This window comes from Bos indicus x Bos taurus, chromosome 16, assembly GCF_003369695.1.
Source record: "Bos indicus x Bos taurus breed Angus x Brahman F1 hybrid chromosome 16, Bos_hybrid_MaternalHap_v2.0, whole genome shotgun sequence".
NCBI lineage: Eukaryota > Metazoa > Chordata > Mammalia > Artiodactyla > Bovidae > Bos > Bos indicus x Bos taurus.
The window spans coordinates 41100955-41117896 of record NC_040091.1 but is presented as its reverse complement, the minus strand read 5'-3'; the positions used below and the strand labels follow the sequence as shown (position 1 = coordinate 41117896).

General features: G+C 44.6%; 1 non-coding gene across 1 annotated transcript; it reads left to right on the top strand.

Moving 5' to 3' along the window:
- The first annotated feature begins 10546 nt into the window (after nucleotides 1–10546).
- LOC113907108 lies at nucleotides 10547–10662 on the top strand. The gene has a single exon (XR_003515096.1). It is a non-coding gene; the product is annotated as a U5 spliceosomal RNA (small nuclear RNA).
- The last annotated feature ends 6280 nt before the right edge of the window (nucleotides 10663–16942 follow it).

Below are 16942 nucleotides of genomic sequence, written 5' to 3'. Positions count from 1 at the left end.
TTCCTAATAAATTGACACTTTTATCGTTATGAAATATCTCACTTATCTCTGATAACATTCCATGCCCTAAAATATACATTGCTTCATATTACTATAATCATACAAACTTTATAATAAATGCATAATCTTGCATCCTTTTAGTTTCAACTATTTGTGTCCTTTTATTTTAAATGTATTACTTACAGACTTCCCTGGTGGCTCAAGATGGTAAAGCGTCTGTCTACAATGCAGGAGACCCGGGTTTGATCCCTGGGTCGGGAAGATCTCCTGGAGAAGGAAATGGCAATCCACTCCAGTACTATTGCCTGGAAAATCCCATAGACAGAGGAGCCTGGTAGGCTACAGTCCATGGGGTCGCTAAGAGTCAGACACGACTGAGTGACTTCACTTTCACTTACAGCAGCAACAAGCTGAGTCCTATTGTCTTCATCCTATTGGATAACCTCTGGCCTTTCCTTGGAAGATTTCATTCATTTAAATTTAATGTGATCACTGATATGGTTGGGTTTAAGTATAGCATCTTACTATTTGTTTTCTATTTAGTCTACTTCTTCTTTGTTACTCTTTCCTTGACTTATTTTAGGCTAATTGAATAATTTCATATTCCATTTTATTTCTTTTACTAGTTTTTTTTAGCTATACCTTTTTATATTGCTCTAGTGAATCTATTATGCATTATTGATTTTCCAGAGTGTACCTAGAATTAATATTTTAGTACTTCAGGTAAAAGGTAAATACTTTAAAACAGTATAATTCCATTTAACCTCTTCACTTGTGCTCTCAGTTTTATATATTTCACTTCTAAATATGTTACAAACTCCCCAAAACAAAATCACTAGTTTTGTTTTAAACAATTGCCTTTTAAACAAATTAAGGTCATAAAAGATAGTTTTATGTTTGGCCCTATGTTTACATTTTCTGGTGCATTCTTCCATGAACATCAGTGTCCAAGTTATTCCTTTCAGTTTGAAGTACTTCCTTTAGCGTACCTTGTTATGCAGTTCTGCTGGAGAAATATTTTTCTCAACTCTCTTCTTGTGTGTCTGAAATAGTCTTTATTTCACCCCCTGAGTTGAAGGATATCTTAGCTGGATACAGAATTTTGCAGTCACAACTGTTTTTCTTTCAACATTCTAAAGTGTCTTCTAGGCTCTGTTTTTTTTTTTTTAATCTGATAAGCCCCCAGTTATCTCCAAAATGACTTTTTATCATTAGCTAGTTCAGATCACGGAGAAGGCAATGGCAATCCACTCCAGTACTCTTGCCTGGAAAATCCCATGGACAGAGGAGCCTGGTAGGCTGTGGTCCATGGGGTCGCAAAGAGTCAGACATGACTGAGCGACTTCACTTTCTCTTTTCACTTTCATACAGTGGAGAAGGAAATGGCAACCCACTTCAGTGTTCTTGCCTGGAGAATCCCAGGGATGGGGGAGCCTGGTGGGCTGCCATCTATGGGGTCGCACAGAGTCAGACACGACTGAAGCGACTTAGCAGCAGCAGCAGCAGCAGCAGTTCAAATTAAGATCCAAAAAGGACCCTCATATTGCATTTTGTCATTATGGGGTTTTTTTTGTCCCTTTTAATCTGAACAGCTTTGCTTCCCAACACTCTGTGTGTATGTGTGTGTGTGTGTGTGTGTGTAACTTTTGAAGGACTGGATCAGTTGTCCTAAGGAATGTCCTCATCATGAATTTGTCTGAATTTTTCCCTCGTGGTAGGTATTTCTCCCTCCAAATTTAATTTTTTCCTGTATCCTCTAAGCTTCTTGTAGACTGGACCTCAGATCTGTAAGATTCTGGACCTGACTAGATTCAAGTTTGTCATTTTTATATTTTATATTGTCTGACGTTAAATATATTGAACAACCTCTCTCCATCTGCCTCATAAGGTTGGGAGGGGATTAAAGGATCATAAAGCATTTCTCAGCACCTGGCTTAGAGCAAGTACACATAAATGCTGGCTAATGTCATTATTATCATTCAGTTAGTTACACCACTGACTATGCTGCTGGCAGCCCACTGATTACCTGCTGACTGCAGATGTGTCTGGTCTTACTTTTTAGTTTTGAATTAATTCTCAATTTTTTTAAGTGCTGGAAATTCTAAATCAAATTCTAAATTTATAGCTTCTCTTGGAAAATGAGAAATAGCAACACTGGGTCCCTCTTTCTTCACAGCCTTGATCAGTTCAGTTCAGTTCAGTTCAGTCACTCAGTCGTGTCCAACTCTTTGCGACCCCATGAACCACAGCACACCAGGCCTCCCTGTCCATCACCAACTCCTGGAGTCCACCCAAACCCATGTCCATTGTGTTGGTGATGCCGTCCAACCATCTCATCCTCTGTCGTCCCCTTCTCCTCCTGCCCTCAATCTTTCTCAGCATCAGGGTGTTTTCAAATGAGTCAGCTCTTCGCATCAGGTGGCCAAAGTATTGGAGTTTCAGCTTCAGCATCAGTCCTTCCAATGAACACCCAGGACTGATCTCTTTTACGGCGGACTGGTTGGATCTCCTTGCAGTCCAAGGGACTCTCAAGAGTCTTCTCCAACACCACAGTTCAAAAGCATCAATTCTTCAACACTCAGCTTTCTTTATAGTCCAACTCTCACATCCATACATGACCACTGGAAAAACCATAGCCTTGACTAGACAGACCTTTGTTGGCAAAGTAATGTCTCTCCTTTTTAATATGCTCTCTAGGTTGGTCATAACTTTCCTTTCAAGGAACAAGTGTCTTTTAATTTCATGGCTGCAATCACCATCCACAGTGATTTTGGAGTCCAGAAAAATAAAGTCGGCCACTGTTTCCACTGTTTCCCCATCTATTTCCCATGAAGTGATGGGACCGGATGCCATGATCTTAGTTTTCTGAATGTTGAGCTTTAAGCCAATTTTTTCATTCTCTTCTTTCACTTTCATCAAGAGGTTCTTTAGTTCTTCTTCACTTTCTGCCATAAGGGTGGTGTCATCTGCATATCTGAAGTTACTGATATTTCTCCCGACAATCTCGATTCCAGCTTGTGCTTCCTCCAGCCCAGCGTTTCTCATGATGTACTCTGCATATAAGTTAAATAAGCAGGATGACAATATACAGCCTTGACATACTCCTTTTCCTATTTGGAACCAGTCTGCTGTTCTATGTCCAGTTCTAACTGTTGCCTCCTGACCTATATACAGGTTTCTCAAGAGGCAGGTCAGGTGGTCTGGTATTCCCATCTCTTTCAGAATTGTCCACAGTTTATTGTGATCCACACAGTCAAAGGCTTTGGCATAGTCAATAAAGCAGAAATAGATGTTTTTCTGGAACTCTATTGCTTTTTCAATAATCCAGCGGATGTTGGCAATTTGATCTCTGGTTCCTTTACCTTTTCTAAAACCAGCTTGACCATCTGGAAGTTCACGGTTCACATATTGCTGAAGCCTGGCTTGGAGAATTTTGAGCATTACTTTACTAGCATGTGAGATGAGTGCAATTGTGCGGTAGTTTGAGCCTTCTTTGGCATTGCTTTTCTTTGGGATTGGAATGAAAACTGACCTTTTCCAGTCCTGTGGCCACTGCTGAGTTTTCCAACTTTGCTGACATATTGAGTGCAGCACTTTCACAGCATCTGGACCTAAACTGTGAGTGTGACTCTTAGAGGGGGCCCATTTACCCCAGGTGACATTCATTGCCTCTGAGTCTATGAGGGCTTGTATTTCCTGGTCCAGGCTCATCCCGTGTCTTGTCTGAAGAGCTGGGACCATTTCTGAGGTCCTTCTCCTGTTGTTTCAGTACTCTAATCTACAGGAAGGCTGTGTCTGCCACTGCTGAGAGAAGTTCCATTTCAATTCAGCCAATGATCATTGAGTCCTTTAACCAAGCAATTAAAATAATTAAAAGCCATTCTCAGCAACCATATTATCAATATTCCAGGGCTTTCCAAAGGTTATTATCAAGGGCCAAGTGAAATAACCCCTGGGGGAAAAATCTGACTCTATCAGTAAAGTATTTCATCTCATGCTAAAAAAACGGACAAAATTACCAGTTGACCAAAGGTGGGAAAATAGGAAGGACTTGCTATTATTCGTAGAATTTATTCTTTGTATAAAATAAGACCAAGATAGAAGTGGCATCAGCATCATGATGGAGTGAGATGGACTCTTTGTCTCTCCCCTTCAATGTGCAACAAGTAAAACATTCACAGCTAAACAGAGATGTCTCTGCCCAACTCACCTGAGATTTCCACACATTTGTACATCTAACAGGGATGGACTGGAGCACACAGAGGAGGTGGAACTAGGGGAACGGTAGAGATGGCACCTGCCATCCCAGACTCCCAGTTGGGACGGCTGAATGTGCAGCCCCAGAGAATCCAGCAGCAGCAGGGCAGGTGGTATACACAACTCCAGCCTCCTGACCCTATATGGCAACTCCCATGGCATCCCTCCAGCTGTAGAGACATCCACGACTCTGGTCCCCTGCCCCTAGAGGTGAAGCCTAAACCTGACTATATGACAAGCTATGTGTGTGTGTTAGTCACTCAGTCATGTCTGACTCTTTGCGACCTCGGACTCCTTTGTCCATGGAATTCTCCAGGCAAGAATACTGCCATTTCCGTCTCCAGAGGATCTTCCTGACCCAGGGATCAAACCCAGGTCTCCTCCATTACAGGCAGATCTTGTATTGCAGGCAGATGTTGAGCCACCAGGGAAGCCCTAGACATATGCATGACAAGGTATATGTACCCACAATCTGGGTTCCCCCCATCCTTCCCCTTTCAAATGCAGTGAAGCCTGACTCAATGCCCACCATCCCGTGTCCCAGACAGTGATGCCAGTGACACCAGCAGCAGCAAGGCACCAGTAACCTCTAGAGGCACAAGCAGTGATAATGATAGTGCTGGATACAGAGGCAGTGGAGGATGGAAAGTGCTGACTCCCAAATATAACCTGAGGGAGTGAAGTGAGTGAAAGTCGCTCAGTCGGGCCTGACTCTTTGCGACCCCATGGACTATACAGTCCATGGAATTCTCCAGGTCAGAATACTGAAGTGGGTAGCCTTTCCCTTCTCTAGGCGATCTTCCCAACCCAGGGATCGAACCCAGGTCTCCCGCATTGCGGACAGATTCTTTACCAGCAGAGCCACCAGGGAAGCCATAGGGAGAGAAGCTAACAAAACTAAAAAATAAAATAGTGCTATAGCGCCACCTGCTGCTGCTGCTGCTGCTAAGTCACTTCAGTCGTGTCCGACTCTGTGCGACCCCATAGACTGCAGCCCACCAGGCTCCCCCATCCCTGGGATTCTCCAAGCAAGAACACTGGAGTGGGTTGCCATTTCCTTCTCCAGTGTATGAAAGTGAAAAGAGAAAGTGAAGTCGCTCAGTCATGTCTGACTTCTTAGCGACCGCATGGACTGCAGCCTACCAGGCTCCTCTGTCCATGGGATTTTCCAGGCAAGAATACTGGAGAGCGTTGCCATTGCCTTCTCCGATAGCGCCACCTACTGTAAAACAAAAGAAAGAAAGCAAGTGAAGTTGCTCAGTCGTGCCGACTCTTTGCAATCCCGTGGACTGTAGCCTACCAGGCTCCTCCATCCATGGGATTCTCCAGGCAAAAATACTGGAGTGGGTCGCCATTTCCTTCTCCAGTAAAACAAAAGAAAGCCCTCTAATTTCTAATCTGTTCAATTGTTAGAATGATATTTTTAAAAAAGCTTTATGGGAGTTCCTTGGCAGTCCAGTGGTTAAGACTCTGAATTTCCACTGCAGGTGAGAAGTTCAATCCCTGATTGGGGCGACCTACTCCAGTATTCTTGCCTGGAGAATCCCATGGATGGAGGAGCCTGGTAGGCTGCAGTCCATGGGGTCGCTAAGAGTCAGACATGACTGAGCGACTTCACTTTCACTTTTCACTTTCATGTGAAAAGACTCTGAATTTAAGACTCTGAATTTCCACTGCAGGTGAGAAGTTCAATCCCTGATTGGGGAACTAAAATCCCACAAGTCGTGTGGTGCGGCCAAAAATGAAAAAAGAAAAGAGAGAGAGATTGAAATGCTGTAAAAGAACCAAACAGAAATATTGGAGTTGAAGAGCTCAATAAACGAGATAAAGAATGCATTAGAAAGCATTGGAGATGAAGAAAGCGTTGGAAAGCATTTTAAATAGAGCAGACCATATGGAAGAGAGAATTAATGAGCTCAAACATGGAAATCTAGAAGCAACACAAGTAGAAGAAAAAGTAGACCCACCACAGAGGGGATGTTGAATAACATCCTCTGAACTGAAGAGGAACTTTGAGACTGAAAAACAGAGCAGCTGCTGCTGCTGCTGCTAAGTCACTTCAGAGCGGGCAACTCCATAAAGTGCAATTATGACGTTTATTGTAGGTAACTGACACCCAGGCAGGAGATTATCTGGAGGCATTTGCAGCTACACTTTGCAGCAACAAAAGGGGCACAGGAGCATTAGAAGAGGCCAAAGCTAAAAATAGAACCACGTCTAAAATGAATAAAAATAAACATCTAAAAATAGAAACACATCTGCACTGGGAGGACCCAGGAAGGATTCCTCCCTCCCCACCCCCACCTCCTGGGGATCTTGTGACCATTATTCCTTAAGGGCCATTAACCATCTGCATCAGTAAAAGGCATTCTTCCAGTTTCCTATCAGATAAAGACAAGGATTAAAGTTGGTGAGGAGCTTATCTGACCTAGATGCATTCCTGGTGAGTAAGCCAAAGACCAGTCTTGCAGAAATGGTCTGTGGTTCTATTAATAAGGTGGAGCTGACAAAACGGAGTGAGTGTGGTTCAGCCACACAGATAGCCACCGGCCATCCAGGGTGAAGGGGCCGAGGAGGCTGGCCACCAGTAGCATGCTGGCCTTCAGGCTGACAGTAAGAAGGCAAGGCTGCCCCTAGACCAGGGCCAGGGGAGGGAAGGGTTGGCTTTTGCCCTCCAGGAAACCTGAAGTTGCTCAGAAACTGCCAAAGTATAGCCAAAGTGGGTGGTACTATGGTACCTGGGTTCCTCACAGCTCTGGCTTGGCTGCCGTGGTGACCCTGATGTTCCTACTCTAGGCCTGGCAACTGTTTCCAAGGTGGGGAGGAACCTCAGGAATGATGCCTGAGAAAGGCAAGTTGGGCTCAGGAGCTGTCAGGAGCCAAGGGCACATTGGCGGGGGGAGGGGGGTGGGGATGCGGGTGGCCGGGGGAACAGTCCCTGCTGCCATAACCATGTGTTGCTCACAGACTAAGTCTGATTTTCCCCCACCCCAGACATGGTGGGCACGAAGCCTCCCAACTCCACCTGACAGAGTGGAGTGCCTTCATCCTCTGGGCATCAACCTGCCCAGAACCAGGGCTCAGCATCTCCCAGGAGGTCCCAGCAGCAGAGGACCTGCTCTGCTTGGAGGAAACAGATCACCAAGGTTCAGAGAACAGGCCTTCAGGACAGAGTCCCCAGTGGCCTGGTCCATGGCTGCCTTTGGCCCAGGCTATTCTTCAAGTCCTCAGTTTCAAGATGACAGCCCCCACCAAGGTCACTGGAGAAACTACACAGCTGGCCAGAATCCACATCTGACTGGCTCCAGGGATGAACAGGAGGCACCTGAGGATGGAACACATCACTGAGATGCCCAGGGATGGGCTGGTGGATACTTCAATGAGCCCAGGGAGCCAGGAGTGGAAGAAGGAGAAGCTAATGATTTTATAGTATTTTCCAGGGAGGGCAAAGATGTATGGAAAAGTCAGGAGCCCACATGAGAGTCAGCAAAGGTCACAGATCCAGGACTATATCCAAGGTGATGGCCCTGACCAAGTGACATTTCCTCATCTGCAAATCCCTAATGATGGTAGCATTTTTCCCATTAAGTTGTGAGAAGGAAAGGATGGGAGCGGCTCAATAAATGGGAATCTGTAGATTACGATTGAGAGAGGGCAGTGTCATAGTTAGGGGATGGACTCTGGGAGTCTCCTGGATTCACATCCAGCTCTGCTACTTACCACCTGTGGGCTTTCACCACTGTGAGCCGGTTTCCTCATTTGTAAAGTGAGGATGGTACTAATAGTACCAAACTCATAGGGTTAGTTTACGGATTAAAAGAGTTAAAAGAACTCAGGATAATTAACACTCACATGGTCATCAGAGTGTCGACTCATTCTCTCTTGATCTGAGGGTAGGAAGTTACCAGCAGCAAATTTTTTTTTTCCTAATATTTACTTACTTTACTGAATTGAGTCTTAGTCGTTGCCTCAGGATCGTTGCAGCATGCGGGCCTTTCTCTAGTTGTGGCACGTGGGCTCAGTAGTTGCAGAGCCCCGAGACATGTGAGATCTTAGTTCCATTGACCAGGGATCAAACCCATGTCTCCCATGTCTCCTGCTAATTCCAGATTCTTAACCACTGGACCACTAGGGAAGTCTCCCAGCAGCAAATTACTAATACTAGACCCTCTCTCTCTCAAGCCATCTTCTGAGAAATGAAGAGGAATTCTCTTATCTCTGAGTAAACCAAATATAAATAGGAAACTAAACTCCTACAGGGTCACATCATGCACTCCCAAGCCAAGGCAAAACGGTTTAAATACCTTGAGGTTTTTGTTCTGCCTGCTGTGTCGGTGTGGGTGATGGAAAGTGACCCGGGTTAGGAGGTAGGAGCAGGGTGGGGGCAGGGAGTGGGGAAGCAGTGAAATGGGAGGAAGCCGCCTTCCCCTGGATGCCCAGGGTCCAAGTCAGACTAAGAGAAGCACAGGTGGAGCTGCAGAAGAAGCGGCCCCCTCTCCCCTCCCCACAGCACAAGGTTCAGGCCGGAGACTTGAACTCTGCAGATTTCCCACCCTTAACCAGGTTTTTTTCCTGATTATGAAAATAACTTGGACTTCCCTGGTGGTCCAGTGGTAAAGAATCCACCTGCCAATGCAGGGGACACAGCTCCATCCCTGGTCTGGAAAGATTTCACTTGCCGCGGGGGGTAACTCAAGCCCTTGAGTTACCACTACTGAGCCTGCGCTCTTGTGCTGCGCTGTGCTTAGTCGCGTCTGACTCTTTGCAACCCCATGGACTGTAGTCGGCCAGACTCTTCTGTCCATGGAGATTCTCCAGGTAAGAATACTGGAGTGGGTTGTCATGCTCTCCTCCAGGGGATCTTCCCACCCCAAGGATCGAACTCAGGTCTACCGCATTGCAGGCGGATTCTCTACCATCTGAGCCACCAGGGAGGACCAAACTCTAGAGCCCCAGAGTTGCAACTACTGAGCCCCCACGTGCTGCAAGTACTGAAGCCCGTGAGCCTAAAGCTTGTGTTCCACTACAAGAGAAGAGACCACAGCGAGAAGCCCAAGCACTACAACGAAGAGCAGCCCCCCACTCGCTGCAACTAGGGAAACCCGTGAGCTGAAATGAAGATCCAGCGCAGCCAAAAATCAAATAGAATTAATTAAAACAACTCTTACTTATCGCCAGAGAAGGCAATGGCAACCCACTCCAGTACTCTTGCCTGGAAAATCCCATGGACGGAGGAGTCTGGTAGGCTGCAGTCCATGGGGTCGCTAGGAGTCGGCACGACTGAGCGACTTCACTTTCACTTTTCACTTTCATGCGTTGGAGAAGGAAATGGCAATCCGCTCCAGTATTCTTGCCTGGAGAAACCCAGAGACGGGGGAGCCTGGTGGGCTGCCGTCTATGGGGTCGCACAGAGTCGGACACGACTGAAGCGACTTGGCAGCAGCAGCTTACTTATCGCTGGGAATAAATTGTTTATTATTAACATTTTAATGTTTATTCTCAAGCCATTCATATACACACACATCTTTTTTCTACCTAACTGGAATATACTTTTGTATCTTTCTTTTTAACCGAATAAATGGTAAATATATTCATATATATTCTTTGGAGAAAAAATTTTAGTGGCTTCAGAATGGTGCATTTTATTGACCTACCACAATTTAGTTAATTGCCTATTGCTAGCTGTTCATGTGATTTCAAATTTTACTTTCATTGTATAAAGTACACTTTTTCCCCAGGTATAATTTTCTATATTTGATCATTTGGGCCATTTAAAAAATTCTTTTGCTTGGCAAAAATGATAAACAGAAAGAAAATATTCTATGGACGGAGGATCCTGGCGGGGTACAATCCACGGGGTCGTAAAGAGTGGAACACGACTGAACACGCATGCCCCACCCTACCTCCGCTTCACACCTAAAACAGTCTTTTTGTAGCTGAATCAGGCTCAGGTCTCTAACCTTCTAAGTCTCGCCTCGGCTCTGCCCTCTGGTGGTGGTCTCTGTCCCGCACAAGAGGAATGAACTATTTAAGGAATTTCCGGAAACAGGGGCGTGACAACTGAGAGTCATATTTGCATACCCACAATGCAGTGCACCTAGGACAATTTTTCAACCTAAAAATGGCTATATTCTTCTTTTTCTTTGAACTATTTCCCCCCAAAAGTGAGAATACTTTCATAGAATTGTCTGAGAAAAGACAGATAAGAACGGCTCTGTCAGTTAAATAATCACTCTTACTGGTTTAGGAGTAACAGTTACCTGAGCAATGCGTGCCCCGAAATCGAAGCATACTCTGGTTTCTCTTCAGATCGTATAAATCTTTCGCCTTTTACTAAAGATTTCCGTGGAGAGGAACAATTCTGAGTTTTTACTCAATTTTTTGAGGCCTTGCCTTTGCAAGGCTACTTATGGTGTTACAAAAAATAGACTTTGAGCTTGTTAATACTGAGTTCTGAGTATAGATTACGGAGTGCTTGAGTAGATGAGTGAAATTGGGTGCATAGGAAAAACGAATCAAAAAGGAAAAAAAACTAGTCAAGTAGCGCAGTTCAGTCATTCGGTTAGTGATGCTACCCAGCTATTCCCCAGACTAATGAGTACTGCTGGTAAGTCACTTTAGTGTCCCCCGTAAACGGCAAGCCACCAGACTCTGCGGTCCCTGAGGTTTTCCAGGCAAGAACACTGGAGTGGGTTGCCATTTTCTTCTCCAGTGCGTAAAAGTGAAAGTGAAGTCCGCTCAGTTGTGTCCGATTCTTAGGGACCCCATGGACTGCAGCCTACCAGACGCCTTCGTTTGCTCGGAGTTTCCCGGCAAGAATACTGGACAGATAGGTACGTGTGCGTTTAAAATTTTAAAAACTGAAGTGTAAACCCATTGCTTTTCCTGTGGTATATTTGTGAGGGTTTTTTAGTTTCGTTTTAAAACTGGGAGAGGAAATTTTAAACTTATTTAAATTTAGGAGTCAAGAAAGAATTTTGATGGTGCTTATAACAGATTTGACAAAACACGGCAGGAAGTAGGTTTTTTAACCTATCTCATTGGCCAGAACTGAGCTTCCTGTTCACAGCTTAGCTGCAAGGTAAGCTGGGAAATGTAGTCTTTCCCCTAGGTAGCCATGAGCTTTGCCCTGGCGGTAATAAACACGCCGGTAAATGCAGGAGACATAAGAGACACGTGTTGGATACCTGGGTCACGAGGATCCCCTGAAGAAGAGCTTGGCAACCCACTCCAATAGTCTTGCGTGGAGAATCCCATGAACAGAGCAACGTGGCGGGCTACAAGTCCATAGGGTCCCGAAGAATCCGACATGACCCAGTCGGCTTAGCACGCGCACAGGAAAAAGGGAGAATGTTCAGTCGCTAAATGGTGTCTAACTCTGTGACACCCTTCCCGCCCCCATGACTGCAGGATGCCAGGCTTCCCTGTCCTTCACTGCTGCTGCTGCTGCTGCTAAGTCGCTTCAGTCGTGTCCGACTCTGTGCGACCCCATAGATGGCAGCCCACCAGGCTCACCCGTCCCTGGGATTCTCCAGGCAAGAATACTGGAGTGGGATGCGATTTCCTTCTCCAATGCATGCAAGTGAAAGTGAAGTCGCTCAGTCGTGTCCGACTCTTAGCGACCCCTTTGCTCAGATTCATGATTGAGTTGGTGGTACTGTTGAACCATCTCATCCTCTGTTCCCTTTTCTCCTCCTGCCCTCAGTCTTTCCCAGCTGATGTTTTTCCAATGAGTCAGTTCTTTGCATCTGGTGGCCAAACTATTGGAGCTTCAGCAACAGTCCTTCCAATGAATATTTAGGGACGATTTCCTCTAGAATTGTCTAGTTTGATGCCACTGCAATCCAAGGGACTTTGAAGAGTCTTCACCACGGCAATTTGAAAGCATCAATTCTTTGGGGATCAGCCTTCTTTATGGTCCAACTCTCACATCCATCCATGACTACTGGAAAAACCATAGCTTTGACCAGACAGACCTTTGTTGAAAAGTAATGTCTCTGCTTTTTAATATGCTGTCTAGATTGGTCATAGTTTTTCTTCCAAGGAGCAAGCGTCTTTTAATTTCATGGCTGCAATCACCATCTGCAGTGATTTTGGAGCCCAAGAAAATAGTCTGTCACTGCTTCTGCTTTCCCCCCTTTAATTTGCCATAAAGTGATGAGACAGGATGCCATGACCTTAGTTTTTTTTAATGTCGAGTTTTAAGCCAGCTCTTTCACTCTCTCTCCTCTTTCAGTCTCATCAAGAGGCTCTTTAGTTCCTCTACTTTCTGCCATTAGAGTGGTATCATCTTAGTGAATACTGGAGAAGAAAACCAGCCATGTCTGCCCCAGTAAAGAAGGGAGAGAATCCATCCCCAAGTTCATTCCTTAGGCTCCATTCCTTTGCTTTCCAGGCTCCTCCCTGTGGTCATGTGCAGGGACCCTCTCTGAGGCTGAAACAGGGTTGTGGGGATTACCCCTTCCCAGGACCTTTTGATGTTCTTTTGTAAAGAACCAGGACACCAGGCACAGGGAGCCTAAGGCAACTGCCCACAGTCTAGCCCTGCTCCACTGGGGAGGGTAACTTACTTTTCTCTCCCTTAGTCAAACTGCTCCTCTCACAACCAAATCTGTTTAAGTAGAACTAAATGCTGGTGGCCAGTGATTTCTTGGGCTCACTGGGTGTCTGGGTGTCTACCTAACATGGGGATTTTAACTTGCTTGTTCAACTTTGGCAAAAAAACAAACAAAAAACCCTGTTGTAATGAGCGCTTCTAGCACCCAGATTACATTCTCCAAACACCATTCTCGATTGAAAGCTGTCTCCTTGGGAAAATGGCCGTCTGGTTCTTGGGAGCCTCTTCAAGATGCTATGTTTCCTGGCTCATGGCTGGAGTCAGCCATGCCCAGACATATCTAGACAATCAGCTGCTAAGGTCAGAGAAAAAGAGAACTAGATATTCTATGCCCCCAGGTGAAAGAGCATTCTGCTCCCATTAAGTAATCTTGCCAGGAAAAATTGAAGTTGAACCTGATCAAGACTAGATCTGACTACCAATTAACAGAAGAGCAGAGCACAGTGGAGCTTTTCTGCAGCACTGCGGGGGATGGATGCAACCAACAAAGTCCTGACTGCAAGGAGCTGTTTGGAGCAAGCCACCAGATTTCTTCAACAAATAAATTGCAAGATGAGAGAGAGAAGAAAGAGAAACTTATATGTTAAAAGAGAGTTAAAAGCAACCTGTCTCACTGTGCAGAACTTAATGGGATCCTGGTTTAAACAAACAGTATTTTCAAAATTTATTACATTTGTGAGATGTCTTTGTTTTTTAATCTTAGTGCGTCTTTGATGATTTTAAGGAATTATTGGAGGATTTTGGATATGATTATCATATTGTGGTTACGGTTTTTGTTGTAACCTTCTTATACTTAGAAGTACATACAGAAATATCTACAGATTATATCTTGGGTTTGCTTCAAAATTATAGGACTGCAAAAAATGTACCCCACAAAAATATTATTTATGAAAAAAGTAATAATGTGAGTGGGAGAGAAGCAGATGATGGTTGTTGGACTTGATGATGGGCACACAGCTGTTTAGTTGCTTCAGTCGTGTCCAACTCTGGGGGAATCTATGGACTGTAGCTTGCCAGGCTCCTCTGTCCATGGGGACTCTCCAGGCAAGAGTACTCAAGTGGGTTGCCATGTCCTCCTCCAGGGGATCTTCCCAACGCAGGGATCGAACCCCGGTCTCCTGCACTGCAGGCAGATTCTTTACCACTGAGCCACCAGGGCACACAGAGTTTCTGTATTCTATTAGGTCTACTTATGTGTATGTTAAACATGATTCATAATTTTAAAGTTTTGAATAGATTTTTAAAAACAAATTTGTGACTGGTAACACATGTGCTTCTGTATTAATAGATGAAATACTGAAATCTAGTGGCAAATCTCATGACTACCATAATTTCAAAGTCCATAATGAACATGAACAATATTTCAAGATGCTTGCCAACCCTGGGCATGTCATGAATGTGCCTGTGATTACTGACAACGATGCAAATGCCGAAGTTAATCATGGAAGGAAAGGCTGAATTTCAGTTAGAACTTAGTGAAAATATATATATTTTTTCAATCCAGCTTTGCAGATCTCCTGAATGCTATCCCTGGAGCCCATGTTTAGAAGCCCTGATTTACATTCCCTTCTCCAGGTACACTATACAAATTATTCCCCCTTGGGTGTGGAGAAGGTTTTTAATTTATCAAAACACTTTCACATAGTCATTTATTTCGTGGGAATTCCTAACCGTCTTCCAAAGCTGGAAGGTTTATTAGACCCATTTTACAGGTGGGAACCTAAAGTGTATATACTTAACTCACTTGTTGAAGGTTACACAATGATAATGACAGACCTGGAGACCGAACGCAGGTCCCCTAACTCCCAGCCCACTCGCTACTTTTTCTACACCCAGTGCCCACCCCCCAAAATGCTGCCTAGTTGCTTTTTCTCAAAGTTTTCCTTTGAGAGAAGCCACAGCTTTTCTCTCCTGAACTCACCCACTCACTCTTGTCTATTTGGTCATCTCTCAGGAGTGTTCCCCTGCTCAGCCCCACCCCATCCCACCCTGCCCTGGCCACCAGCACTCATGTTGATTCCTCTGGTGCTTGCAGGCAACTGGGAGCTCTGATTTCCAGCACTCTCCTTCACATACTAGCAGCGGTGATAATTAACCTGCCACTGGGCGAGTGTGTCAACCCTGCAAAGTTGTCAGTGACTTCTGGCAAGTCTCTTTCACTGTATCTCAGTTTCTACTTTTGTAAAACAGGGTCATGAACTGTCCTCCTTGGTTTTGGGGGAAGCTGTGAAGACTGGGTAAAGTTATGATGGTAACCAGGTGAGAGAAAGTGATCTATCCTTGGGAGGAATTACTGCCTGTAAAGTTATCATTGCCATGGATTAGGGCCAGAGCCTGTCTACCCCCTTGCTTTTTACAGGTCAGTGAGGTGAACCCTCCCTCCTCTGCTTCCTGTACAACATCATGAATCTCCATCCATAGTTCTTCAGGCGCTCTATCAGATCTAATCCTTTGAATCTATTTCTCACTTCCACTGTATAATCATAAGGGGTTTGATTTAGGTCATACCTGAATGGTGTAGAGCTTCCCTGTTGGCTCAGATGGTAAAGCATCTGCCTACAATGTGGGAGACCCAGGTTTGATCCCTGGGTTGGGAAGATCCCCTGGAGAAGGAAATAGCAACCCACTCCAGTACTCTTGCCTGAAAAATCCCATGGATGGAGGAGCCTAGGAGGCTGCAGTCCATGGGGTCTCAAAGAGTTAGACATGACTGAGTGACTTCACTTTCTTACACTCTGTCTTTTGAATAGTCTAGTGGTTTTCCCCACTTTCTTCAATTTAAGTCTGAATTTGGCAATAAGGAGTTCATGATCTGAGCCACAGTCAGCTCCCGGTCTTGTTTTAGCTGATTATATAGAGCTTCTCCATCTTTGGTTGCAAAGAATATAATCAGTCTGATATCAGTGTTGACCATCTGGTGATGTCCATGTGTAGAGTCTTCTCTTGTGTTGTTGGAAGAGGGTATTTGCTATGACCAGTGTGGTCTCATAGCAAAACTCTATTAGCCTTTGCCCTGATTCATTCTGTACTCCAAATTTGCCTGTTACTCCAAGTATTTCTTGACTTCATACTTTTGCATTCCAGTCCCCTATAATGAAAAGGACATCTTTTTTGGGTGTTAGTTCTAGAAGATCTTGTAGGTCTTCATAGAACCATTCAACTTCAGCTTCTTCAGCATTACTGATCTGGCCATAGACTTGGATCACCATGATATTGAATGGTTTGCCTTGGAAATGAACAGAGATCATTCTGTTGTTTTTGAGATTGCATCCAAGTACTGCATTTTGGACTCTTGATAACTATGATGGCTACTCCATTTCTTCTAAGGGATTCTTGCCCACAGTAGTAGATAAAATTTTCATCTGAGTTAAATTCACCCATTCCAGTCCATTTTAGTTCACTGATTCCTAAAATGTCGGCGTTCACTCTTGCCATCTCCTTTTTGCCCTGATTCATGGACCCAACATTCCAGGTTCCTATGCCATATTGCTCTTTACAGCATCGGACTTTACTTCTATCACCAGTCACATCCACAACTGGGCGTCGTTTTTGCTTTGGCTCCATCCCTTCATTCTTTCTGGAGTTCTCCACTGATCACCAGTAGCATATTGGGCACCTTCCAACCTGGGGAATTCATGTTTCAGTGTCTTACCTTTTTGCTTTTTCATACTGTTAATGGGGTTCTCAAAGCAAGAATACTGAGGTGGTTTGCCATTCCCTTCTCCAGTGGACCACGTTTTGTCAGGGATCAAGACCATCCCCAAGAAAAAGAAATGCAAAAAGGCAAAATGTTTGTCTGAGGAGGCCTTACAAATAGCTGTGAAAAGAAGAGAAGCAAAAGGCAAAGGAGAAAAGGAAAGACATAAGCATCTGAATGCAGAGTTCCAAAGAATAGCAAGGAGAGATAAGAAAACCTTCCTCAGTGATCGATGCAAAGAAATAAAGAAAAACAATAGAATGGGAAAGACTAGAGAGCTCTTCAAGAAAATTAGAGATACTAAGGGAACATTTCATGCAAAGATGGGCACAATAAAGGACATAAATGGTATGGGCCTAATAGAAGCAGAA